Genomic DNA, 27,152 nt, shown 5'->3' on the forward strand with positions numbered 1-27,152 from the left:
CTCACTCACAAATAACCTGCTCACTGATGCTCAGTTTGGGTTCCGCCACTGCTGGCCTTGCCAGCGACGCCTACATCCCGTGAATAAATAAATTGAAAAAATATTCCTAAATATTAATTTCAGTGTTTTGTGATTGGTCCTTGGATATGTCTCTCTCTGTTGCTAATTAGAACATTTATATTTTCTATCAAAACACAAGTGATGGTAATCAGAGCTAGTTTGTCAGAAGCTTTCAAAATCTAATTAATTTGTTTTATTTTCAATTCTGGCCAAAGAACGTAAATTAGGGTGAGGAAAGACATACTCACACGCTCTCTCTCTCTCTCTCTCTCTCTCTCTCTTTCTGTCCCATGCTCTCTGCAAAAGTGAACTTCCATAAGCAAGCCATCCTGATGAGCCAAAGTTTGACCTTGTGTGCAAAATATGTGGGATAGCATTTTCATAGGGTAATCAATGTAAACCCTTCTACTATTAAGCAGCTTGGGACATTTTACTACATTAAAAAGGCACAAAATAAATGCAAGTTGTTTATTGGGTAAACAATACAGCCTACTCACTACATGTTCCAGACCTTGCTGAACCAGCAGAAACCATGTTGACAAATCACATAGCTCAAGCTAAAAATGAATTGGAAGGTAGAAAATGTAACACCGCTATTCAAGAATGAAAGAAGAGAGAAAACAGGGAGCTATAGGCTAGTTAGCCTGACATCAGTAGTCAGGAAAATGCTGGAATGTGGTAACAGGGCACTTAGAAAATCATAATATGATTAGGCAGAGGCAACATGGTTTTATGAATGGAAAATCGTGTTTTACAAATCTATTAGAGTTTTTTGAGGATGTAACTAGCAGGGTAGATAAAGGCGAACCAGTGAATGTAGTAGGTTTGGATTTTCAAAAGGCATTCGATAAGATGCCACACGAAAGGTTGTTACACAAGATAAGGGATCATGGGGTTGGGGTAATATATTAGCATGGATGGATTGAGGATTGGTTAAAGGAAAGAAAACAGAGAAGGAATAAACAGGTCATTTTCAGGTTGGCAGGCTGTTACTATTGGGGTGCTGCTGAGAGGCTGTTTTCCCCTAGCTGGAGAGGCTAGAGCATGGGGGCATAGTCTCAGGATAAGGGGTTGGCCATTTAGGACTGAGGAGGAGGAGAGCGGGCCTTGTGGGAACACAGCATCGGCGGCAGTTCAAACCGGTGGCAGTGAGTCAGGAGCAGCCCGACTAGAGCGGGCCTGTGTGGGAACACAGCATCGGCAGCAGTTCAAACCGGTGGCAGTGAGTCAGGAGCAGCCCGACTAGAGCGGGCCTGTGTGGGAACACAGCATCGGCAGCAGTTACACCGGTGGCAGTGAGTCAGGAGCAGCCCGACTAGAGCGGGCCTGTGTGGGAACACAGCATCGGCAGCAGTTACACCGGTGGCAGTGAGTCAGGAGCAGCCCGACTAGAGCGGGCCTGTGTGGGAACACAGCATCGGCAGCAGTTCAAACCGGTGGCAGTGAGTCAGGAGCAGCCCGACTAGAGCGGGCCTGTGTGGGAACACAGCATCGGCAGCAGTTACACCGGTGGCAGTGAGTCAGGAGCAGCCCGACTAGAGCGGGCCTGTGTGGGAACACAGCATCGGCAGCAGTTACACCGGTGGCAGTGAGTCAGGAGCAGCCCGACTAGAGCGGGCCTGTGTGGGAACACAGCATCGGCAGCAGTTACACCGGTGGCAGTGAGTCAGGAGCAGCCCGACCAATTCAACAGCAGGGGAGAGAGGTAAAAAGTAATCAAAGTGTGACGTCACCAGGAAGCAGGTAAGTGATTGGTTGGCGAGTGTATCTCTTTTTTTTTAAACTTTAACTCTGTTTATAGTTTCTAAGGTCTCTCTGGTGTAGCAGGGACTGTTGGTAAACCAGTTAACTGGAGTGTAATTAGTGGGATTGATTAATTAATTGAATTTAAATTAAATCAAAGGTAAGTCATGGCAGGACAGCCGGGCCCCGTGATCTGCTCCTCCTGCGATATGTGGGAACTCAGGGACACTTCCGGTGTCCCTGACAACTACATGTGCAGGAAGTGCATCCAGCTGCAGCTACTGACAGACCGCATTGCGGCGCTGGAGCTGCGATTGAACACATACTGGAGCGTTCACGATGCTCAGGACAACGTGAATAACACATTTACGGAGTTGGACACACCGCAGGTAGAGGTTGGACAGGAAGAAAGGGAACGGGTGACCAACAGGCAGAGTACTAGGCGCAGGCAGGTAGTGCAGGGGTCCCCTGTGGCCATCCCCCTCTCCAACAGATACACCACTTGGAGTACTGTTTGGGGGGGGGGGGGGGGGGGCTTATCAGAGGAAGGCAGCAGCAGCCAACTTCCTGGCACCAGGGGTGGCTCTGCTGCACAGAATGGGAGGAAAAAGGGAGGGGTAGAGCTATAGTAATAGGGGATTCAATTGTAAGGGGAATAGATAGGCGTTTCTGCGGCCGCAAACGAGACTCCACGATGGTGTGTTGCCTCCCTGGTGCAAGGGTTAAGGATGTCTCCGAGCGACTCCAGAACATCTTGGAAGGGGAGGGTGAAGAGCCAGTTGTCGTGGTGCATATAGGCACCAACGATATAGGTAAAAAGCGGGATGAGGTCCTAAAAGCGGAGTATAGGGAGTTAGGAGATAAATTAAAAAACAGGACCTCAAAAGGTAGTAATCTCAGGATTGCTACCAGTGCCACGTGCTAGTCAGAGTAGAAATAGAAGGATACTTCAGATGAATACGTGGCTAGAGGAATGGTGCCAGGGGGAGGGATTCAAGTTCCTGGGACATTGGAACCGATTCTGGGGGATGTGGGACCAGTTCAAACCGGACGGTCTGCACCTGGGCAGGGCTGGAACCAATGTCCTAGGGGGAGTGTTTGCTAGTGCGGTGGGGGAGGGTTTAAACTAAAATGGCAGGGGGTTGGGAACCTGAGCAGGGAGACAGAGGAAAGGGAAACAAAGATAAAAGCAAAAGATAGGAAGGAGAAAAACAAAAGTGGCAGTCAGAGAAATCAACGGTATAAATCAAACATGGCCACAGTAAATAATAATTCTAAAAGGTCTAAGAGCGTTAAAAAAACAAGCCTGAAGGCTTTGTGTCTTAATGCAAGGAGCATTTGTAATAAGGTAGATAAATTGGCTGCGCAAATAGAAGTAAACAAATACGATTTGGTTGGGATTACGGAAACGTGGCTCAAGGAAGGCCAGGACTGGGAACTCAACATCCAGGGGTATTCGATATTCAGGAAAGATAGGCAAAAAAGGAAAGGGAGGTGGGGTAGCATTACTGGTTAAAGAAGGGATTAACACAATTGTAATGAAGGATATTAGCTCTGATGAGGTGGAATCTGTATGGGTAGAATTGAGAAATACTAAAGGGGAAAAAAGCGTTAGTGGGAGTGGTTTATAGACCTCCAAACAGTAAGGCTGAGGTTGGGGATGGCATTCAAAGAGAAATTAAAGAAGCGTGCAATAAGGGCACAGCAGTCATCATGGGCGACTTTAATCTACATATAGATTGGGCCAACCAAATGAGTAACAATACTGTGGAGGAGGAATTCCTGGAGTGTTTACGGGATGGTTTCCTGGACCAATATGTCGAGGAACCAACTAGAGATCAGGCCATCTTAGACTGGGTATTATGTAACGAGAAAGGATTAATTAGCAATCTTGTTGTAAGAGGCCCCTTGGGTCGGAGCGATCATAATATGATCGAATTCTTCATTAAGATGGAGAATGAAGCAGTTGACTCGGAGACTAGGGTCCTCAATTTAAATAAAGGAAACTATGATGGTCTGAGGAGCGAGTTGGGTAGGATTGATTGGGGAATGGCACTCAAAGGGTTGACGGTGGATAGGCAATGGCAAACATTCAAAGACCGAATGGATGAACTACAGAATTTGTTCATCCCAGTTTGGCATAAAAATAAAACAAAAAAGGTGACCCAACCGTGGCTAACAAGGGAAATTCGTGGCTAACAAAGGAAATTAGGGATAGCATAAGGTCCAAGGAGAGGGCATATAAAATTGGCCAGAAAAAGCAATAACCCTGAGGATTGGGAGCAGTTTAGGATTCAACAAAGGAGGACAAAGGGATTAATTAAGAAAGGGAAAATAGAATATGAGAGTAAGCTTGCAGAGAACATAAAAACTGACTGTAAAAGCTTTTATAGATATGTGAAGAGAAAAAGATTGGTGAAGTCAAGCGTAGGTCCCTTGCAGTCAGAATCGGGGGAATTTATAATGGGGAACAAAGAAATGGCAGACCAACTAAATACATATTTTGGTTCTGTCTTCACAAAGGAGGACACAAATAACCTCCCAGAGATGCCGGGGAACATAGGGTCTGATGAAAGGGTAGAACTGAAAGAAATCAGTATTTCTAGGGAAATGGTGTTAGGAAAATTGATGGGACTGAAGGCTGATAAATCCCCAGGGCCTGATAATCTACATCCCAGGGTACTTAAGGAAGTGGCCCTAGAAATAGTAGATGCATTGCTGGTCATATTCCAGAACTCGATAGACTCTGGAACGGTACCCATGGATTGGCGGGTAGCTAATGTTACCCCACTATTCAAAAAAGGTGGTAGAGAAAAGGCGGGGAATTATAGACCGGTAAGCTTGACATCGGTAGTGGGGAAAATGCTAGAGTCCATTATAAAAGATGTAATAGCAGAGCACTTGGAAAGCAGTGACTGGATCGGACAAAGTCAACATGGATTTACAAAAGGTAAATCATGCTTGACTAATCTACTGGAATTTTTTGAGGATGTAACTGGTAAAATAGATAAAGGGAGAACCAGTGGATGTGGTGTATTTGGACTTTCAGAATGCTTTCGATAAGGTCCCACACAAGAGATTAGCGTGCAAAATTAAGGCACATGGGATTGGGGGCAAGGTATTGACTTGGATAGAGAACTGGTTGGCGGACAGAAAGCAAAGAGTTGGAATAAACTGGTCGTTTTCCGAGTGGCAGGCAGTGACTAGTGGGGTACCGCAAGGATCGGTCCTAGGACCCCAGCTGTTCACAATATATATTAATGATCTGGACGAGGGAATTGGATGTAATATCTCCAAATTTGCAGACAACACAAAGCTGGGGGGGGGGGGGGGGGGGGGGGGGGAGAGAGAGAGGGGGGGGGGGGAGAGAGAGGGGGGGGGGGGAGAGAGAGAGGGTATGCTCTGAGGAGGATGTCGTGAAACTCCAGCACGATTTGGACTGGTTGGGTGACTGGGCAGAAAGATGGCAAATGCACTATAATGTGGATAATGTGAGGTTATCCACTTTGGTGGCAAAAACAGGAAGGCAGATTATTATTTGAATGGTAATAGTTTGGGAGAAGGGGAAGTGCAGAGACCTGGGTGTTCTTGTGCACCAGTCGCTGAAGGTAAGCATGCAGGTGCAGCAGGCGGTTAAGAAGGCAAATGGTATGTTGGCCTTCGTAGCAAGAGGGTTTGAGTACAAGAACAAGGGTGTCTTGCTACAGTTGTACAGGGCCTTGGCGAGACCACACCTTGAGTATTGTGTGCAGTTTTGGTCGCCTTACCTGAGGAAGGACGTTCTTGCCATGGAAGGAGTGCAGCGAAGATTCACCAGGCTGATACCTGGGATGGCAGGAATGACGTACGAGGAGAGATTGGGTCGATTGGGCTTATACTCACTGGAGTTTAGAAGATTGAGAGGGGATCTCATCGAAACCTATAAAATTCTGTCAGGCCTGGACAGACTAGATGCAGGAAGGATGTTTCTGATGGCCAGGGAGTCCAGAACCAGGGGTCATAGTCTAAGGATAAGGGGTAAGCCATTTAGGACTGAAAATGAGGAGGAATTTCTTCACCGAGAGTGGTGAACCTGTGGAATTCTCTGCCACAGAGGGCGGTGGAGGCCAGTTCATTAAGTATATTCAAGAAAGAGTTGGATATATTTCTTAAGGCTAAAGGGATCAAGGGATATGGGGAGAAGGCAGGGACCGGGTACTGAATTTGGATGATCAGCCATGATCTCATTGAATGGCGGAGCAGGCTCGAAGGGCCGAATGGCCTACTCCTGCTCCTATCTTCTATGTATGTATCTATGCATGAAATTTCTTCACTCAGAGGGTCGTGAATCTTTGGAATTCTTTACCCCAGAGGGCTGTGGACGCTCAGTCGTTGAGTATATTCAAGACCCAGATCGATAGATTTTTGGATATTAAGGGAATAAAGGGATAAGGCGGGAATGTGCAGTTGAGGTCGAAGATCAGCTGTGAACTTACTGAATGGCGGAGCTGGCTCAAGGGGCCGTATGCCTACTGCTCCTATTTCTTATGTCCTTATGAATGTGTCTATTAAAAAAGTGCAATTTATACAGAAGAATATTTTAACAGAAAAAATAAAAATAATAGTTCGAAATTTCCTCGTTTAAAATGGTTCTACTCAAACCAAAATGATGATTTATTCAGGTACTTTTTACATAAGCGCATGCCATTGACTTCACGTCTTGCATCACCACAGTGACCTGTGCATGTGACAGAACTGCAGAAACTAAACTAAAGAACTAAGAAAGATTGCCGTATTTACCCCCTAATTCAGACAGCCTTTGCCTAAAGAACTACCGGTCAAGAATTCAGAACAAAGACACAGTGGCTTGGGGACATGGCTTGGATATCGTGTTGATTGGCGCAATACCCTGAATCCACTTTAAATGAGAGATGATTTCTGACAGTGTGCACCCAGACAGCCTATTGTGTATATTACAAATATATTTTTGATGGTTTTAACCAATGAGCCTAGCAATCCCTCTCACAGTCGCAACCTAATATATAACAAACCTGAACTGCTTATCCCGCTAACCTGGACCAGATGAGGGACTGTTATCCTCTCCTCACTTTAATGTCAAACAGAACTCACTCTCAGAAGACATTCTTAAATTCTAATACTTGGTACAGTTACAAATTCCTTTAAAAATTTTTTAAAAAGAGATGATGATCTGAAACAGGATCATCACAATGCTATAATAATTCTGCTCGACAGTTATGTATTGGAATAGTGGGCTATGAGCAGCATTGAGGCTATAATTTCCACATCAAAAGTATTTCACACAAAGTATCTTCTCCCAGACGGAATGAACCATAGTAATGAGGGTGCAGTTTGGAAACACCAGTAATAAATATTAATTTCTAATAAATACATCCTGATATACTTTCCCATTTAAACAAGACAGAATTTCCTGATTGAGGTGTGTATTTAATATAGGAAAATAGCATTTGATAGCTCACCAAATAAAATGAGTAATATTGGACCATATAATCTACAAACAAGAAGCAGATTATGTAGGTCAAGGGCTCAAATTGATTTGGTAGTTTACAACCACACACGAGCTGGTTCAATCAGCTTGGAAATTCCTCCATGGAAATAACCCAGACATTAGACCGGAAAATGTGTTCATTCCCATGCCCAATCTGCCAATGTCTAATTGGGCTCACATCAGAATCACATTCGAATACACCCAAACGTAAAAATGGGCGTGAACGAGCGTAAACAATTGGGGCCCAAGGAATGCACCAAACTCACATCATATATTTCTTTCTAAAGTATAAAAATTAAAGTTTCAACTCACCTAACCATCATTCATGCACTTTAGGCACACATGTTTAGGACTGCACAGTAGGGGAAGCTTTACAATTTTTAAATAGGACTTATACTTATTCCATAAAAATGCATTAAAAGAAACAGAAAATACAGTGCCGGTCTCAGTGAGGATAAATGTTTTTAAAAACTCTCGAGAAATTGCTTTGTGCTGCGCCTGAAAATCTGGTCGTAATTTGAAGAGCCTTTTAGCAAGCACAATTGCAATAACTCGTAGATGAGGCTCTGTAAGCTGGAGGCATGGCCTAATTTAGGGGCAGAGGGATCGATGGACAGTTGTAAAAGGTCAAGGAGACTTGGGTGTCTTGTAGTTACGTGTGTAACTCATACCCAAAATTCCACAATCTTTTAAGCCATATGCGCCCAGAATATACTTGTCTCCAAGTGCAAGTATGGAGGAAATTCAAGGTCATCATGTTTGCACAATCACTATTTTACATATTTCACATCAAAATTTGCCTTTTTATTACTTCTGAGGCCAAGATCTTGCATAGTAAATACTGGGTTAACACGCTATTGCAGAATCAAACATCATGAAGCAACAGAAGCCTGAAGTCAACTAAAACAGTTAATGCTGCCAAGTTTGTTTGAATGTCTGGTGGAAGGCAGAACAAGAAAAGCCAAGGAAAAGGAAAAGAAAGTAGATTTCAGGTTTCAATTCTGAAATGGAAGAAAAACAAATAACTGCTACACTACTAATGAAATAGCAGAGACAGTGAGAATAATCAGGAAATGTAAGTGAAAGAATAATTGAGATTGCATGGGCTGGATCCCTCCCGATCACCTTTAAGGCAGCTGAACCAACTGTGTCCGTGTGGAACTGACGAGCTGCCTCTAGAAATCCGATTGGTGTTCGCAGCTCAGTGACAATATGCTGATGAGGCCAGAGGCCGAATTTCGGGTGAGCCTTGAGCCTCAGGCCCCTGGTGTATGCTCCCAGCACGCCACTTATTTCAGGCCTAAAAATGGCCCAAAATGCATTTCCACCCAGATAGGTACTTACTCTACTTAATGATAAAGTACAAAATGATAAAGTACAACTTTATATAATCCAACGTGAACTTATAAATTGGATTGTTGTTTGGCTTGATCGAAGAAAAAACCAGCTTCAACTGTAAATTGTTGAATCTACTAAAGATTTGAGCTGGGACATTTATTTTTCACATTCATTATCTTGAAGTTACTGAAAATAATGCCCACATTTATGAATAGCACCAAGTTGTGTTGACAAATTGGGGCATTCCAAGAGAATGGCGGTGATTCAAAGTTATTTAGGGACTGGCCAAATGATTAATTTTGAGTAAAGTAACCAATGCAACAGCTAAAAATCAGATAAAATTATAGTTAAGGACTAAGGTAAATCAGAAAAGATAGGTTGCCCAAAATATCTCCACAATGTAGGGCAGCAAGTGACAAAGAACTGGAATATTAAAGGATATAAGCACATTCATGAGAGTTTTTTTTAATGATTAAGGGTATTCATGGAGCAAGTATGGAAAAACTATTTCCTCTGGTTAATGACAGAGGCTCATCAATTTAAAACTGTCACTGAGGAAGAGACTAGGAGAAATGTCTTCATGTAGAAGGCTGTTGGAGCATCGAATGCCCAAATGGGAGCAGTTGAGGCAGAGACCACTGCTTCTTTTATGGGAAAACTGGATAAATATTTGAAGCATAGGAAGATACAGGGTTATTGGGAAGAACCACAACAATGGGATTAGTTTTGGATTGCTCTCACAAAGAGCTGTCACAGACACAATGGGCGCGATCTTGTCAGCCCTGGAGAGGCGGGTCTGCCGGGAAATGGCAGAATTTGGGGGCGGGTGCCCAACCCATCTTCCCAGGAGGCGGGTAGCCGCCCCGCGCTGGGTCCCGTCTCCTTGGAGCCGGGAAGGGATTAAAGCCTATTAACTGCCGGTTAACAGGTAGTTAACAGGCAGAAAATAGGATTATCCCCTTTTTGCCCTCACAAGTGCGGGCTTCCCAAAAGCTCCGAAACCCACCAGGTCACCGAGGCGAGTAGTGGGTCTGCAGGGGTCGGGAGGGTGCAAAAGTGTGCTGTGAAGGTAAATGATGGGTGCAAGTGTGGAGAGGTGAGTATCTGAGGTAAGTGCAAAGTGTCAGTAAAAGTGTACTTACCTTTGTTTCTTCCTGCAGGCTTCAGTCGGAGTGTATGCGGATAGTTTCACACCTCCGCGTTGGAGATGACAGATGGCCGTTGCAGTCTCCAATGCAACAACCATCTCATTTCTGCAAAAGAAAGATGTTTGATGAAGTCTTGAATTCAAAACCTCATCAAAACTACAGAGAATGTCATTGTTTGACAGCTTCACAGAGCTGTCAAGCAATGACAATTCATCTGTCAAAACCTTTTGACAGATGAAACGTCATACGTTGACATTCTCTGCAACTGGCTTTCCCTTAACTGGCCTGCTAGGTGGGTTGACCAGAAGTTGATGGAGGCGGGACTGAAACCAGACAAGCTGGAGTCCCACCTCCAAAAGCTCCCCATTAGCAAAATCACCCCCAATTAGTCAAATAGCTTCTGTGTGTACTGTAAACTTCTATGGTTCTACAGTACAAATCCAATGAAACAATAGTAAATTATCTGAAGACATTTCAGTACTTTATGAATGTCAACCAAACTATGACAGACATTGAAAGCAGGTCAGTAAAAGAAAGTCAATCAAGAAGCAATGAAAACTGAGTAAGGTAGCAAAACAGATCCTTATTAGAGAAAAAAAAACTAGGCTATGAGTTGTTGTAACAATTTTTGGATTTTGCAACAAATATTCTCTCATGTTCAGCCTCAGTGGTCACTCCGGTGTAGACTTCATATTGCCTACAATCTGGAGTGCATCTATCACTGCCCAAGACTTAGATAAACAATATTATGGCCCAGGGATCATAACAAAACCCTTGCGATAATTGCAGTACTTGGTATGTGGAGCATGTGCCACCGCGTGTTGTCATTTTTTTGCAGAAGGTGGACTTGAAATGCACTGAGAGAAGGCATGACAAACCAACAATCTGGTTTATTTTACACAAAATACATGAATGAATATAATTTTCACAGCGAGAGTCAACTTTCTATTGATCCTCTGTTTATGAAAAATATAGATGCAACCTTACTGAGCCCCTAGGTGTACGCCCACTATCAAAGCTAAGCTATTTCAAACTTTTGTGTTACTGTCTGCTAGGGTCGTCACCCAGTGTTTGTATGCATCACTAATTGCGAGAGTGACTCAAGTCTCAGATTCCAAATCTCAGTCCGCCAAGCTGTCAATCATTAAGAGCTTACCATTGGGCTTGCCTGGAGAACTGTGAGCAAAGAACATATTGCTCATTAATTAATCCAAAATGGCTACCTACCAACACTGAATGAGAAAAATCATCGTTGCTAGCCTAAAATGCTTGTTGATGACTGGTCAGTTCAACTGACTGACTGACCTCCTAGGGTCTTCCCATTCTTTCAAAAACTACAGTAGCTTGCATACATATGCAATGTCATTGTTGAGACATCGAAGATGGTTCAGCTATAATTCCCTCTCTAGGTAGCTAACAAAAATTACCATGGTAACCAGCCTGATTTTATCCTTGTTAGTTTAACACACAGACAAAATACTGAATATATTATAGACATTTTATGAATTAAAAAAAAAAATTCAAGTTCAGGCAATAAATAGAGTTAAAGACTAAATCATTACTGGCACAAAAGAAGTTAATGGGGTGTACGTGGAGAAATTGTTTTTGCTGAAGCAGGACAATAACTACTTCACACAGGAGCTTGTAAATTATGGTGTAGACTGCCAACCAGCAAAGTACAAGCAGATTAGGTTGAACTATTCAAACAAAATGCAGATTAACAATCCAGCACAGATTAGGATCAGAAACAGACAGAAGCTGAAAACTAGTCTGGTTAGAGCAAATCTGAGGAGAGTTGACAAGTGATCATCACTGCCACCCACCCCCCCTCCCCAGCCCTACATGCTTTCTCAGTCTCTGTCACCCTCCCTCACCAGTACTGCTCTTCCTCTTCCCCACCACAATCATTTTTGTCTCCTGCTACCAACTGAACACGATTTCTTTCCCAATTTCACTCTCCTTGCTTTAATTGGTTAAACATATAAATCTTTCAGTGCTCTATTCAACAGGCATAATGCTGGGATACTTTCTTTCCTGTAAAGTTGTTTGGGAAGCAAAACATTCTAGGTCTGTGAGCAAAACAAAATAATGTGAATATATAAGACTCACTGAAGTAAGTTTCTTGTATGTGTAGGCATCTGCCTGTCCCTCCCTCCCCCATTTGCCAATCACTGAAATCCCTTAAAACACGGTTTTCCTTTTCGGAGCTGTTTTAGCCTGCATTCTTGAGACAGGTATCCAAATGGTTGGTCGACAACTTGAACATGGTAAATGGAGACTGGAATTTAATTCGTTGAGCATTCATAGGTATCTAATCCTGGTTGTGCGATTCAAATTTGGTGCCTCAACATGTATTTGTTTGAACTTTTAGGTAGGTTTTTCTTAGATTTTGCGAAAGTTACGTGGTTTTCTTATGCCACACTGGTTTTTAACAGTCTTTGTAATTTTGAGAACTCTTGGTGTACTTGAGTAAGTTTCAATGCATATTTTTTTTTTTTTTAAATTATGCTGATTTCTTTTCACTCATGGGATAATTGTAAATGGTCTAATTTAAAATGGTTGTTCCTAGCACTAATTTTTTAGTGTTGCAATTTTATCTTCATCTTGAAGACTTTGGGACAAGCATTCAGTCTAAGGATTGCGATCTTCATGGTAGTCTGATGTACAGTTTAGATTTTAAACAGACACCTCCATATTTCAATTTCTGGACCAGATACTTTATTGCATAGAATTGCTTGAGGTCAATATTTTTTCCTTGCAAGGGGTTATTATATTTGCGATCTTCCTGATGGCGGGGGTGTCCAGAACCAGGGGTCACAGTCTAAGGATAAGGGGTAAGCCGTTTAGGACTGAGATGAGGAGGAATTTCTTCACCCAGAGAGTGGTGAACCTGTGGAATTCTCTACCACAGAAGGCAGTTGAGGCCAACTTATTAAATATATTCAAGGAGTTAGATATATTTCTTAAGGCTAAAGGTATCAAGGGATATGGGGAGAAAGCAGGGACAGGGTACTGAATTTGGATGATCAGCCATGATCTCATTAAATGGCGGAACAGGCTCAAGGGGCCGAATGGCCTACTCCTGCTCCTATCTTCTATGTTTCTATGTTTCTAAAAACCTGACAACTTGTTCACAGAGTACATCATTTGACCCCAGACTTGTATCGTTACATATCATTGCTAGTTACCGCAACAAAGTGTGTCAAAAAAAGAGGAAACACTTGCTATTTAACAGAAAAAAGTCCTTACTATGACATTTTTCATATGGCTCCTGAAGGCAGCATTATCCAAACTGGTTATATTCTGATCAGTCCCTTGCAGTACTGTTACTAAATGCTGCAGTATCAGTATGGGATAAAGGAAAAAAATTGTGATTGATATTTAAATCATTGCTATTCACTACTGATACATTTATTTGAGTTCCTTTAGCAGTAATAACTTCCAAAAGCACAATACTGACCAGTACAAATGAATTTTGTCTTTATATTTCATTCAACAATGCAGTACCAAAAGCATTTCAGAAGCAACACAAGTGAGGAGCCACAACTACATTGTACATTCACATCACTGGAGAAAGACAAGAGTTCCATGTATGGGAATCGGGATTTCATACTCTATTTATACTACAGGACCACTTCCAATGGAAGTACTCAGTATAATTTGATTCACCCCATTTATAATGCAGGACAGACTGGCAGCTAACAGATTACTCAAATGCATGAGTTACACATGCACATTGTTGCGGTTAGCATTCTGGCCACAGACCTTCTCCAATGTTTGTTGGGGGGGGGATCACATTTGTGGTACGTACAGTCAGGCTGAGAGCTCAGTCCGTACGCCGTCAGAACAAACAGCAATCCTGATGACAAAGGGACAACGGCAACGATCATTTATTTTTTCCACCACTAGTGATTTATCCACAGAAACAGGGAATTAAACCACCTTGCAAGATGGTATTGACAGCCTCTGAATGCACATGTGCTGCCCTGTTTATATTGTGGAGTTGCATCCAGAGACATCATCGAAATATAAATGGGGTATGAAATGCTTACAGCAAGTACTGCATACAACACTCTGGCTGTGATAAAGAGCTAATGAGACACATCTCTTCAGTCTGTAGAAAATGATAATGTCCTTTTTTAAAAAGGAAGAATGACAAAGAAGTTTTAAATCACCTCAACACCATTAGCAGCTGGCAAAAGCAAAGCAAGACTGTCACTTGAACATTATCCTCCTTACTCTCATACCAGCACCATTATAGCTCTTTCTGATGCCGGCATGCTCAAAATCAGAATGAACGCAGAATCAATCTCTTGACAGATAATGATTAATCATTGCTGTAAATGGTCAATTTCATAAGGAGAGTAATCCTCAAGATAACAAAATCTTCCCCACTACATAAAGCAAGAAAATGCTGGTTACAAGAGCTTTTGCAGAGGTTTGAAATAAACTTGCAACATGAAACAATGCACGAATAAATGTTTCACTTATAACACAAATACTAGCTTAATACTAAGGGGGAAAAATTCGGTATCGACCATTTTGGGGTGCTAACATCGCCTGGGGGCAAATTTTAGTGCTGGCAATCGCAAAATTCAGTTTTAGCACCCCAAGAGGGAGGTGGAGCAATAATTCAAGCGCTCCACTTCCTTCTTAGAGCGCTAACCCTGAATATCAGGGCGGTGCATTCTGCAGCGCTACACACTGGGCCACGTAGTGCAGCCGCATGGAACGGCCCTTCCCCTCATTAAAGGGGAGGACCCAAGCCCACAACTTTGCGGGGGCCTACCTGGACTCCCGGGGAGCCGTGCCAGCAGCCCGACACACAAGTGGAGCCAGCAGCCCAGCTCAGATTCAGGGGGGCGTGGGCCAATTTTGCAGGCGGGGCGCTGCGCAGTGATGACGTTGTCATCGCCTGCGCAGCGGAGCGGGGCGCTACCGGTTACCGCCACAACTAAACTCCTGCTGAATTTAGCGGGAGTTGTTAGCGGTGCCATGCCCGGGCACCTCCAGAGGCGCTAAGGTACCCAATTTCTAACCCGAACAGTTAAACGCCATCAATTACAAGCACAACCCCATTAGTGAAGTACAATTCTTGAATGGGGCCACCCTTCTATTGAGTTTTTCCATTATCTGAACATTCGATTACTCCAAGCTGTAATTCTGAATTGCTTTAAGTAAATTTGTCAAATAGATTTTTTTTTAAAGTTATATATTTCACAGTAACGAAGCAAAAATTCAGAGGTCATTTAATTTCATATAAACAGAAACAAAATTCCAGTACCTCTTATTAGAACTGCAATCATAAAGACGCTGTGAACTCAATAATACAACCACAGAACCAGATAGTCCTCAAGGTAGGGAAGGATGACAGGACCACTTCTGCAAGTCCTTGACTGTACAATGCACTTGTAAACGAGGAGCGTGGGGACCTCTCGCACCACTCCGTGCACGGAGCTACTGATTGAACTGCTGAGCCTCGCGCGTCAGGACAACTTCCACCCCGGGCTCGGGAGCAGGCTCGCGCTTCCACCTTATTAACCTGCGCGTGCACGCAGCGAGCTCGTCACCGCTTGCACACATAAAAATATTTTTTTTAAAGCTTTGCACCAAAAAAAAGGTTGTAATGGCTACCTACGGTAGTTAAACTTTCAGAGTCTAAAGTTTAAAAAAAAATGCATCTTGTAACTTTCTCGGAACTCCGGCGAAAGGACGACGGCTGGACTGGAGTCAAAGCCGGAACACCGCCCGACATCTCCGGCAGAAGTTTCACTCAGTGTTTTCATATTCGGGCGCTCTCACCACCCGCTTCCGCCCCCACCTCATACTTCCCTGCTCCGGAGAGGCAGGCCAGCCCTGGAGATGAACGGAGCGCCGGCAAACTGCTCCCGGGGGCTGGATACACATTGCTGCACTTATTACCAATCACTGTTTAGACTCAAGTTTCAAGGAGCAAACCCGGCTGCAGCCGCTGCCACACAGAAAGCAGAGTACACACGTCCACGTCTAAATTCAGAAACGCTCTTTAAACTAATTTGTAGGAGTCCACTACTAAAAAAATTAAAAAGTTACAAGTAACACCTACTTTGTCTTAATCTTGCTGTTTCGGATGATCCGCAGTTGCACCGTTTGTTTTTGATATGTTTGTATGTAATTTTTCCCCTCCCTCCTGCTCCGGAATCTCTGCCGCTAGAAAGTTGACTGACGTAAAGCCAAGCAGGCCTGTGCTGTGCACAAACCCCAGCACCAAGGCGCCAGCTTTAAACGCGACAGCCTGCATCCGTTTAAAGGGAAAACGCTGAAAACCTGTCAAAATGCAACATCATTCAGTGTCCTGCGGTTACTGTTATATCCATGACTTTGCATTTGTTACAGTCCACGTGAGCTGTGATATCTGTGAATGTTGTTATAAAACAGATTAAGGAGCCACAACACTTGATAAATCACTCAGGAAAAAAAATGCTTGATGGTCAAGGATTCCGAAGGCAAAAATACATCGTAGCCCAGGATGATCCTGTCCTTGCTTGGTGCCCGCACACATGCACTACTACTAGGAGATCACGGGATAGCAACAAAGTTGATATCTTTGAAAAAGAGGAGACTTTGAAGTTCTTAAGACTATGCATGGAATTGACAATTAATGGAGTGAAGTTGCACATTAAGCTAGGAGTGAGGGGATATCTGGCAAAACTTTTTCGCTTAAAGGTGGAGTAAGTGACACGGAGAAGGTATTAAAGTGATCAGTGTAAATGGGGTCAAGGGACAATTGAATGTCTTTCTGGAGAGAAGGGGTAAGATGAGAAGGTGGGTAGGTGGCATTGAGAGATATGGTGAGAGGTGGTGTTGGAGGATGGTTCCAGGGATGAGGGACTTCAGCTACATGGAGAGGCTGGGGTTGTTCTTACAGTGGAGAAGATTGAGAGGAGATTTAATAGAGGTGTTCAAATCCATGAGGGATCTAGACAGAGTAGATAGAGAAACTGTTCCCATTGGCAGAAGGGTCGAGAATCAGAGGACACAGATTTAAAGTGATTGGCAGAAGATCCAAAGGCAACATGAGGAAAAACTTTTTGATGCAACAAGTGGTTAAGATCTGGAATGCATTGCCTGAAAGGGTGGTGGAGGCAGACTCAATCATGGCTTTCAAAAGGGAATTAGATAAGTACCTGAAGGAAAAAACATTGCAGGACTATGGAGAAAAGGCGGGGGATTGGGACTAGCTGAACTGCTCTTGCAGAGAGCTGGCACAGGCTCAACGGGCCGAATAGCCTCCTACTGTGCTGTAACGATTCTATGATAACGGACTCGAAGTACTAACGTACTGCACTTGAATTGTTATCAACATTATTTGAAAGGTTGTGACAACTGGTGAAAGCAATAGTATGAAGTTACTAATTCTGAGCGCTGCAAGTAGCTGGTGCAAATTTCTAAGGAATGTGTTCTCTCGACAGATGCCTTTTCTTAATTAAACAATAATGAGACTCTGGGTTGACCCAGTGTCATCAAACAAACAAAAAACTGTCAAAAGTGTCTCCTTTTTAGAGGGGCACAACTAATAAAAAACAAAACCGTAAACCAAAGGAAACTTATAAAATTAAATAATAATACTGTCATCCATGTCCACTATGCCCACCAGTCCCTGCGGTGCCCACTGGTCACAGAAGGCCTCAAGTGTACAGGCGGACACTGCGTGTTTCTCTCTCAACGGATGCTACCTGACCTGCTGGGTATTTCCAGCATGTTCAGTGTTTCAGACTTCCAGCATCTGCATTATTTTGCTTTTTGTTCAACCCTTCATCAGAACTGGATTAAAGTGATAGTGTGAGTTTGCTGCATATTCAGTTTTTCTATTCATTGTTATTTATAGTTTTTTTTACTCTCTAGCATCATTCATTTATATTTAACTTTCCATTATTGTTTGTTTGGTGTCTCTGTATTTTGTTTGGGCAACTGTTATTTGTTTGCCTTACTGTATATTTCCAACTCCTATTACTAATTCCCTGTACTTTGGTCCTCCAACTATATTTCAATACAACTGTGCAGTCAATAGCTCCCTGACTTCTGCCGACAACCCGCTTGTAGTCACCAATTCCCTCACTGTCTCCCATCCAAATTGCTGCCCTGGTACAATTCCTACCTCTGCCTCCTTAAATATGAACTCCCTAGTTCCCTCTGCCTTCCTACCCTATCTCTAAAATCGCTAATAAATCCCCCTTTTTGATCATGCCTTTCTTGCCACCCCACCCTTCTACCGCTATGATCTGTGAAATGCTTTAGAATACTTTATTACATTAAAAAGGTACTATGAAACTGCAATCCGTTACTATTATTCCTTGATTTTAGATGTTTTCCCATGTTTTTCTATTTTTTATTGTTCTCAATTGTTTGTTTTTTTCTATTCCTTCCTATGTCTTTGTTTTATAAGTATTTATTTTCTACACTTTAATTATATTTCCTCTAGTTTGAACCTGTACAAACAGAAAAGTTAAAACAATGTTTTATATAGCCTTAAGGCACCAATTAACAATACACATTTGTTCTGTCACTGGGTTTGTTGCAGAAAATACGTTACTTGATTTTGTCAAAGGTCTTTGAAGCTTTACTGCAATGTTTATACATCACATCTACATGTCAGATATGTTCAGGTACTTAGAAAATGAGAGGGTAGGGAGGATCAAGAGATTGGTAGGGAGAGTAGAGTAAACAAGGCATAATTCCCAGTAAGGAAAACATGTTTTGCCAGTATTGTTTGTGTGCTTCTGTGCATGAATAAACAATAAAAAGGACAGCACATTTCCAATTACAGAGTCCATGCAATAAGGAAAAATATGAGGTTTCTTCTAAACCGTTACCTAGATACAGCTTAAAAACAATTTGATTCTTTTGTTTCGGTAACTACATCAATAAAACACTCAAAACAAAATTACAGATTATAATTTGTCCACAGTATAAGCACCTATGGATTGATCACAGTAAACTTTCTTCAGGTTCTGAACCATGCCACCCCCCAAGTTATATTACAGATTTCAATTCACTGGCAGCCATTCAACATTTTCTATAAAACTAAAATATAGTCATTTTTGGATCATTGTAATAAGATAGTGGTTGATTTAAGTTATGTCACACATGCCTTTACCAATCTTCTGTCTGATTACATACACTTGTGAGTGATGGCACATGGTGCGGCACCTCAAGGATTATGAATTTCATGATGGAGAATTTCATAACACATAAAAATTCACTATTCATATTGTATGTAATCTAATGCCTATGGCCTAAGATTGAGGTCATAACTGTGTCCTGGAGACAAGACTCCAATATATTGACCCACAATTTTCTGCCAAAATAACAGCAAGCGCAAATGCTACATCAACTTCAGGTGAGGGCAGGTGCGCGGTTAAACGTGGAAATCCAAAAGTTGCTGTCCAAGTTGAGCCGCTCCGCCGATAGCTTCAAGAAAATGGCATCTCACTGTCTGCCCCACCATTGAAATGCATTGAATGTCGAGAAGTTCCTGTATTTGCGCAGCAGATACAAACTAAACTCACCACAAAAAGCTAAGTCTTGTCCATTTCAATGTAAGTACTCTTTTAGCAACATGATAAGTGACATGAATCTTGTCATTCATGTGGAAATGACTTATGAAATTATACTGGGCGGCCTGCTGGTGACGCTGTTCAGGGAGAGTATAAATACTTGGGCATGGGCCCAGCTTGCTCAGGACATTCTTTAACAGGAACTAGTGAAGGACTCAACTAGATCTCCATGTTGAAAAACAGTTGATTAAAGCCTTGTTTAATTCTCAGACCAAGTACCTAGTAGTTTTCTAAGTCAATAAGTGCTAATTACTGCCAGTCAGCCTCTCTGGCACTGAAAAGTAGCTATTACAGGAGTCTCCTTCCTTCAGGTTTTAATTGTTTTTGGAGATTTTAAAAATCTCAAATTTTAAATTAATTTTTTACTTTTCCTTTCTGTCTCTTTTTTTCTTTCTCTCTCTTAATCCAATCTTTCCTTCCCTCACTTTATTTCTCTCTCTGTACCTGATTTGACATTTCATTCGCCCACTCTAATTTACACTTCCTTCTCAGTCCTTGCGCTGTTAATTTCACAGTCCTTCAATCTGATTGGTTAAGGAGATACAGAGTTGCTTGCCCTGTTCACTCAGGTCCCAGATGTTCTGTTTCCCTCACTGCGATGTTATCAGCTCACACTTTCAGCAACTTACCATGCAAATTTTTTTAAAAAATCTAAACGTGCAAGGAGGGCAAGTCTAACTAAATTATGGCCTATCACTGACAACAACAACAACTTATATTTATATGTGGAGAGAAAAACATAGTTCACACTTCAGGTTGAGATGCTGCCTGACCTGTTGAGTATTTCCAGCATTTTCTGCTTTTATTTCAGATTTCCAACATCCGCAGTATTTTGCCTCTGAGAAGACCACTTTCTCACAGTCCTGGATGGCACATTGAGATGAAGCAGAGGCAGCAAAGGAGACAAGCTGCTCGCAGAGGGAAGAGGAAGAAACAGAAGAGGAGGAAGTGGAAGGGAGGATGCAACCAGGGCAGCCCTATCTGGGATGGAATCATCCGCCTGCAGTACCAGTGACCACAACCCCAATTCCCCTTTCAATATTAGTCCCACACCTTCCCTTCCCTCTGTTACTGACCATCACAGCATCCTCTTGGACACGATGCTGAACTAAAAGCCACCACAAAGCAAACTTTCCAATTCAACTTTATCCATATATGCTTCCAATATGACATCAAGAAATCATCTAACCACCCTTGTGCATTCCCTTAGTGAGTGTCTTGTTTCTGCCTTTGCCTATCCTAGTGAGGCCACACAGTGCTACCCCAGTGGCTGCAGCATGGCTGGTGGAAGGCTGCTGACTTTCAGTGGAGGGCACTGCTGATGGCCTTGCAGGACGACCTCGAGGAGCTGGTGGCTGGGAGTGTGAAATGGAGCGATGGTGTTTCTTCTTTTTCTTCACTCTCCTCTCCCTCTTCTTGGTGAACCACTGGCTGGGCAGGCTGGATTTCTCGGGTGTCTGAAATGAGGAAAGTACAAGGGTAAGGTTGTAGTGAAGGGAGGGCGGGAAAGCAAGAGCTCCATGCTTGCATCATGTGCAGCTTGTATATCAGAGTTTGTGGTATGAGGGGGAAGTAGATCGTGAGAAGGAGGATAACGTACAAGGTTACCAGCATCTTGTATTCTTTCGGTCCACACCATCTCCTCCAAGGGGGTGAGGTGAAGCTCAGAATGTGAGAAATGCCTTGTGTTTGGCACAGATTGTTGGTAGTTGAGTGATGTGGAGGGGTGGGGGTTTCAAGTATTGAGTAGTTTGTGAGGCTAGTGGTGCAGTTGGTAGGAGATGGCTTTTGAAGATAGATTCACTGACCTTGACCACTTGTCTGAGGTCATGAAACTTCTTTGGGCACTGGAACCATGTCCTGGGGGCAATACTGCTGACAGTGACAGCCTCGGTGATCTTGTCCCACAGCCTTCTTTCTGGAGGGTCTCCTGTGGGTAGAGGACCTCTCTTACATAAGAACATAAGAACATAAGAAATAGGAGCAGGAGTAGGCCAATTGGCCCCTCGAGCCTGCTCCGCCATTCAATAAGATCATGGCTGATCTGATCCTAACCGCCAATCCACTATGACAGGACTATCTCCTGAATCTAACAGCATTAGATTCCAGTGTTGACACCCGGCACAAAGCTGGAGTGTTGCGTGTGAGACCCTGGGTGCTCTTTCCTTGGATTGCTGAGCCATTGTGTTAGTGCTGAAGCACTTTTACCATTTATTTACGAGCAGAAGGCAGTTCAGTTTGAAAAGCTGAAGACTGCGATTTTGGAATTATTTGTAATGTTCTTTTTACAGAAGGCAGTTGAGCTGTAAGAACTAAAGACTGCCTATTTTTAATTGATATTTATTTTTTGCATTTTAGAAGGAATTCCCCTTTAAGGTCTTTTTAAAATGACAGCATAGCTTTAGGACAACACTGCCTCACTCCAGGGACGCTATGGCTATGCTACAGTGGGCCTCCTGCTGAGCGTAGCACTTGAAACAACACGTTGCGCTCCGATCATTTAAATCAGCAGGCAGCACCAAAATAAAGGTGCTGCCTGCGCTCATTTTATTGGCACGAGTTAACCTCACCCCGCGGTGGCACCGCCCATTTTCCTGCGTAATCGGATTTCTAGGCCTTAAAGTTTAATCCAATGTATTCATTTTTAATAAGCTTTAAAAGCAATCTGTTTTGTGTAGTGCAGGGAAGGGAATTTATTTATCAAAGAATCAAAAAATCATAGTGCTGTGCTTTACGTCATTACTTGGTTAAGCTGCAACTTCTTTAAATAAGCTTGCATTTTTGATTAATGGACGTTCTGGTGTGAACACTATTGAACTTGCTGCTGTGTGCAAGACCCCTAGTCATATCCCTGCTGAAGCTTTGTGCTACCAGTATGTTTATTAACACCAAAGCAATTACAGGAACTCCTCACCGTACATTGCTTATCTGAACCCTCAACAGTCAGCTGTTTTCTGATTGTTCAATAGCAGGCAAACCCATGACCACAGAAGTACTTGTTCCTGGATGCAATAATCCAGCTTCCAAAGGAATTCTGGACGCTTCCATGTCTTTTTGAATGTTACATAGAATTACATAGAATACACAAATCACAAAAAGTTAACATGGAGGTACAGCAAGCAATTAGGAAAACAAATGGTATCTTGGCCTTTATTCTTCTTCTTAGGCAGTCCCTCAGAACCGAGGATGACTTGCTTCCTCTAAAAATGAGTTCTCAGGTGACTGATGAGTCCAATGCGGGACCCACAGTTTCTGTCGCTGTTGGGGTTGTCCACGAAGGTCCTGATGTTCCAGGTCCCGAACTTCATTTTAAAGGGTGGAAGATGCCTGTGCATGAATTCGTTGCACACCAGCTACCATACGGGCTTGACAGAGCAAGGTCTTGGTCCAATGGCAAGGGGATCCAAGATGATTGGAGACCAGGCTTTGCTACATCGGCCTAGCACACACACACACACACACACACACACACACACATACTCCTACTATCCTCCTCCTCGAGATTACAGAGATAGGGAGGGGAGAGGCCACGGAGGGATTTGAAAACAAGGTGAGCATTTTGAAATGGCGGCGTTGCCGGACGGGGAACCAATGTAGGTCAGCGAGCACAGGGGTGATGGGTGAAATGGGACTTGATGCGAGTTAGGACACAGGCAGCTGAGTGTTGGATGAGCTGAAGTTTATGTGGTTGCAGTCAATTTCTTGGCCTTAGTTAATATGTGGCAGAACCTTATAGCAGGACACATAAAATGCCAGCATGCATGCACAGAGGGCATTCAAAACTAGAGGCCACTTGAAATCTGAGGTACTTCAAGTTGAAGAAAAACTTGGATATTCAAGATTGTGCTTCTACGTTTGCTAGTGGTTGAAAGAGCTTCCGACCACATATCTGCAGCATAACTAAGACCACCTATTTCCACCTCTGTAACATCGCCTGTCTCCGCCCTTGCCTCAGCTCATCCGCTGCTGAAACCCTCATCCATGCCTTTGTTACCTCTAGAATTGACTATTCCAACGCACTCCTGGCTGGCCTCCCACATTCTACCCTACGTAAACTTGAGGTCATCCAAAACTCGGTTGCCCGTGTCCCAACTCACACCAAGTCCTGTTCACCCACCACCACTGTGCTCGCTGACCCGCATTGGCTCCCAGTTAAGCAATCCCTCCATGGCCTCGCCCCTCCCTATCTCTGTAATCTCCTTCAGCCCCACAACGCACCCCCCCTCGTCCTCCTCCGAGATATCTGCGCTCCTCTAATTCTGCCCTCTTGAGCATCCCTGATTATAATCGCTCAACCATTGGTGGCCATGTCTTCTGTTGCCTAGGCCCTAAACTCTGGCCTATATTACAAAAGAATTGGAGTATAAGAGTTGAACAAGAAATTGGCCACCTTAGCGCCTCCAGTTAGCACCTCCGGGGGGCGATAATGGGGCATTAACGACTTACCAACCGGGCACAGCGAAATGAACGACTCCCACTAAATTGGCTGAGAGGTTTGCGGTGGCGGTAACACATTGCGCCACGATCTCCTGCACCCGGAAATCATGATGTCATTGTCCTCTGCGTTGCCCCGGACCTGAACTTCGGTTCTGCCCCCTGCAGCATCGCTGGGCAACAACACCGACAGCTGCAGGAGACGTTGTTCGGGAGGCCAGGCACTTCGGGGGGCGCAAGTTAAAGGGGATGGTGACGTGGTAAGTAGAAAAATTGTTGCAATGCATGATTTCAATTTTTTCCATTTTTCTTCGGCCGCGTTCGATCAACCTGGCACTCTGCTAGACTGCATGGGGCTGATCGGGACGGATCACGGCCCGCGTCGGGGACCAGATAACTGGTCCCAATGCAGAGCCTGCGGCGATGGCCTTTCCCTTTAAGGGAGCGAAGGTGCCTCAGATCTCGGCAGCGCTGCACAGGACATTGCACAGCGCTGCACCACTACCACCCCGCCTGCATCCTTTAGCGCTCCAGGAAGGAATTAGAGCGCTTGATTTAGCGCTCCACTTCCTTCCTGGAGCGCTAACACCGAATTTAGCAGGAGTCGAGAGTGATTTGCGCCTGCCGCTAATTCTTCACCTTTTTAAATTTTACAGCCCCAACAGGGGCGATACTGAATTTCTAGCCCCTTAAGAAATCTTACTCCAATTATATAGGGCCTTGGTGAGACTACACCTGGAGTACCGTGTTCAATTTTGGTCTCCTTACCTAATGAATTATTAACTTGCCTTAGAGGGAGTCCAATGAAGGTTCACTAGACTGATTCCTGGGATGGGAAGATTGTCATATGAGGAGAGATCGAGTAGATTAGGCCGATATTCCCTAGAGTTTAGAAGAATGAGAGGTGATCTCATTGAAATGTATTAAATTCTTAAGAGGCTTCACAGGGTAAATGCTGGGAGGATGTTTCCCCTGGCTGAGGAGTCCAGAACTAGGGATCACAGTCTCAGAATAAGGGGTTGGCCATTTAGGACTGAAATGAGGAGAAATTTCTTCACTGAAAGGGTTGAAAATCTTTGGAATTCTCTACCCCAGAGAGCTGTGGATGCTCAGTCATTGATTATATTCAAGTATTCTGCCCTTGCAGCGCGTTCCTATGCAGAGCTAGACAGGTAGCTAACAACTTGATATCTTCCCATAAAAATCACAAGGCTTGACTTTTCCTGTAAATTTTACTGAAAGATTCTTATTGTGAAACTGAAATACAATACAGAAATGGAAGCACACATTAGTACACAAGCACATAACTGATATGCATACACAAATTTAGGTAAGCCTGAGCAACACAGTACATTTGGCATGTAACTTACCAAAACACGTGGAAACACAGCTTACTGTGAATATACATCTGGCAAACTGAAGGGCATTCTCTTACACTCACTTTAAATTAGCCCTGTACATAGTGCATCAAAATACAGCTACAAGTTAACCAGCTAGGCAGAGAGCGAGCACTTCACGGCTAGCTGTGCAAGTTTGCTTACAGAGAAAAGTTACAAACTAAACATTTACTGCAAAATATAGTGTACACTAATCATCTATAACATTCTCAAGTACTTACAGACAAATAGTGTCCAAGGCTGGAGTGTGACAAGAAAATAACTTCCCAGACCATGTGTCGAGCTGCAGGTCTGTGATATACAGTTTACTTTACTGCACTTTACTGCGCTTTACTGCACTTTACTGCACTTGCAAGGTACCAAATATCCACTAGGTGGCGGCATACAATGGAAATCGACCCAAATTACTCAAACCCCTGAATTAACTGGAAAACTAACATAAATTCCGAAAGGAAGGCAGCACATCAAGAGATCGATAGATTTTTGGATACTAAGGGAATCAAGGGATATGGGGATAGTGCGGGAAGTTGGATTTGAGGTAGAAGATCAGCCATGATCTTATTGAATGGTGGAGCAGCACGAACGGCAGAATGGCCTACCCCTGCTCCTATTTCTTATGTTCTTACACAGCACAAAAATAGCCTATTTGGCCCAACTAGTCTCTGCTGGTGTTTACACTCTACACAAGTCTCTCCCCATTCCTTCTAACTCAACTCTCATGTACTCGTCTAGTTTCCTTTTGAAAGCATCTAAGCTATTTGCCTCAACGACTTCCTGTGGCAGCGAGCTCGACATTCTAACCACTCTCTGAGTAAAGGTAAAGATAAAGAATGGGATGAGGTCCTAAAAGCTGAATATAGGGAGTTAGGAGGTAAATTAGAAAATAGGACCTTAAAGGTAGTAATCTCAGGATTGCTACCAGTGCCACGTGCTAGTCAGAGTAGAAATAGAAGGATACTTCAAACGAATACTTGGCTAGAGGAATGGTGCATGGGGGAGGGATTCAAATTCCTGGGACATTGGAACCAGTTCTGGGGGAGGTGGGACCAGTACAAACCGAACAGTCTGCACCTGGGCAGGGCCGGGACTGATGTCCTTTGGGGAGTGTTTGCTAGTGCTGTGGGGGAGGGTGTAAACTAAAATGGCAGGGGGTTGGGAACCTGAGCAGGGCGACAAAGGAAAGGGAAACAAGGATAGAAGCAAAAGACAGGAAGGAGAAAAACAAAGGTGGCAATCAGAGAAATCAAGGGTTTAAAACAAACATGGCCACAGTAAATAATAATTTTAAAAGGTCTAAGAGCGTTAAAATAACAAGCCTGAAGGCTTTGTGTCTTAATGCAAGGAGCAGTCGTAATAAGGTGGATGAATTAATAGCGCAAATAGAGGTAAATGAATATGATATGATTGGAATTACAGAAACATGGCTCCAGGGGGACCAAGGCTGGGAACTCAACATCCAGGGGTATTCAATATTCAGGAAAGATAGGAAAAAAGGAAAAGGAGGTGGGGTATCATTGCTGGTTAAAGAGGGGATTAACACAATTATAAGGAAAGATATTAGCACTGATGATGTGGAATCTGTATGGGTAGAACTGAGGAATACCAAAGGACAGAAAACATTAGTGGGAGTGGTGTATAGACCCCCAAACATTAATGCAGAAGTTGGGGATGGCATTAAAAGGGAAATTAGAGAAGCGTGCAATAAGGGCACAGCAGTCATCATGGGTGACTTTTGTTAGATCCGTGTTTCTTAATGTTGTGTCCTTCAATAATCAGACAACAGACTGCAGGGAATGATTCAACAGGTGTTTACTGAATGAGGGTTACTCTAGAACTAACTATACAGATCACTACTCAGGGTTTATATACAGATGTGGTCACTGCCGGTACTACAGTATACAGGAGCTGTAAAAAGTAGTTCTCCCCTTAA

The 27,152-nt window shown here is 43.4% G+C and overlaps 1 protein-coding gene across 5 annotated transcripts in view; it reads right to left on the minus strand.

Moving 5' to 3' along the window:
• Positions 1-16,019, minus strand: part of gulp1b (GULP PTB domain containing engulfment adaptor 1b) — a 607,790-nt gene extending 591,771 nt beyond the window's left edge. For 3 of the 5 annotated variants that reach the window (XM_085985908.1, XM_085985904.1, XM_085985903.1), the window contains exon 1: positions 15,881-16,019. The gene's annotated coding sequence lies outside the window, so the exon portion shown is untranslated. The other 2 variants (XM_085985906.1, XM_085985905.1) reach the window with 2 other exon arrangements.
• Positions 16,020-27,152: the final 11,133 nt, after the last annotated feature.

Source organism: Somniosus microcephalus, chromosome 4, assembly GCF_052327205.1.
Source record: "Somniosus microcephalus isolate GS21.2 chromosome 4, FLI_Smic_1.0, whole genome shotgun sequence".
Taxonomy (NCBI): Eukaryota; Metazoa; Chordata; class Chondrichthyes; order Squaliformes; family Somniosidae; genus Somniosus; species Somniosus microcephalus.